We start from the raw sequence: 2032 nt of genomic DNA, 5'->3' as shown, positions 1-2032 counted from the left end.
CCAAGTACAATGCTTCCAAAAGATGAAGATCTTTTTCCACCAACCAAGCTCCATGGGATGCAAGCTTTCTCTCCTTCTTCTCCAAGCTAAGATCCGGCCACCACTTGATCTCCTAGAGAAAGAGGAGGTTCGGCCACAACAAGGAGAAGAGAGATCTTGAAGGGGCCGGCCACACCAAGGAAGAAAAGAGGGAGAAGAATAATAAAAGTTGTGTGTCATGAAGGCACCCCAACCCCCTCTTTTATAATCCTTAGCTTTGGCAAATAAGGAAATTTAATTACAATAAAATTTCCTTAACTTTCCTTGACATGAATTAATTAAAAAAAATTAAACAAAATTTCCTATTCCTTCATGTCATGGCCGGCCACATCATTAAGAGCAAACAAGGCTATTTCAATCAACAATTAAAATTCCTTATTTGACTTTTGAAATTTTAAAAAAATAAAATTTCCCTTTAAAATCCCTTCATGGTTGATAAAAAGAAATTTCTATAATTTTAATTTTTCAACATGTGAATAATTTACAAAGAAGAAAAATAAAATATCTTTCCAATCAACAAATAAGGAAAGAGATCTAATCTCTTTCTTTAATCTTTTGTAGATCCTTTTAAAAGAGATATTTTAATTTTTAATCTCTCCAATAAATTATATCTTTCACATAAAAAAATTTTAAAATTAAAATTCTTTTAAATTTAATGGGGGTCGGCCACCTATGCTTGGGTTCAAGATAGGGTCGACCACCCATGAACCAAGGCTTGGCCGACCCTAGCTTAATCCTCAAGCTAGCTTGGCCGGCCCCTACATCATGGGTATGAAGGTGGGTATATATGGGTATAGTACTCTATAAATAAGAGGCTACGATAGGGACCGAGAGGAGAAATTGGTTTTGGTCTCCCGATAAAATTAAGCATCCCGTGTTCGCCCCGAACACACAACTTAATTTTATCAATAATAATTCATTCCACTAGAGAACTATTATTGAACTACCGCACTAATTCCAAATTACATTTTTGGACTCCTTCTTATTATGAGTGTGTTAGTCTCCCTGTGTTTAAGATGTCGAATGTCCACTAATTAAGTGAGTTACTGACAACTCATTTAATTAATATCTTAGTCCAAGAATAGTACCACTCAACCTTATCATCATGTCAGACTAAGTCCACCTGCAGGGTTTAACATGACAATCCTTATGAGCTCATCTTGGGGACATTATCAACCTAGATCACGAAGAACAGTTTCCTTTTATAATCAACAACACACACTATAAGTGATATCATTTCCCAACTTATCGGTCTTATTGATTTATAGAACTAAATCTCACCCATTGATAAATTAAAGAAATAAATATCAAATATATGTGCTTGTTATTATATTAGGATTAAGAGCACACACTTCCACAATAACTGAGGTTTGTGTTCCTTTATAAAGTCAGTATAAAAGAAACGACCTCTAATGGTCCTACTCAATACACTCTAAGTGTACTAGTGTAATTATATAGTTAAGATAAACGAATTCCTAATTACACTACGACCTTCTAATGGTTTGTTCCCTTCCATTTTGGTCGTGAGCTACTATTTTTAATTTATAAGGTACTGATAACATCATTTTCTGTATGTGACACCACATACTATGTTATCTACAATATATATTAATTGAACAACTACAAATAAATGTAGACAATTTGACCAAATGTGATTCTTTTTTCAAAATAAATGTTTACAAAAGCTTAGGCTTTCAATATACACTCTAACAGACACCATATAGGATATGGACTGGGAGAGAAGCCCAGGTGTCTTTCATGAGGATTTGGGGTTGTGAGGCTTACATTCAACGTCAAGTCTCAAACAAATTAGGACCCAAATCCGACAAGTGATACTTTAATGGATATCCCAAGGAAACTAAGGGATATTACTTCTACATTCCCAGTCAGCACAAGGTAGTTGTGGCAAAGACTGGGGTCTTTCTAGAAAGGGACTTTGTTTCTAGAAAGACTAGTGGCAGTACGTTTGATCTTGAAGAAGTTCAAGATGCGG

This window comes from Zingiber officinale, chromosome 2B (assembly GCF_018446385.1).
Source record: "Zingiber officinale cultivar Zhangliang chromosome 2B, Zo_v1.1, whole genome shotgun sequence".
In the NCBI taxonomy this organism is placed as follows: Eukaryota; Viridiplantae; Streptophyta; class Magnoliopsida; order Zingiberales; family Zingiberaceae; genus Zingiber; species Zingiber officinale.
This window is presented reverse-complemented; position numbering follows the sequence as displayed.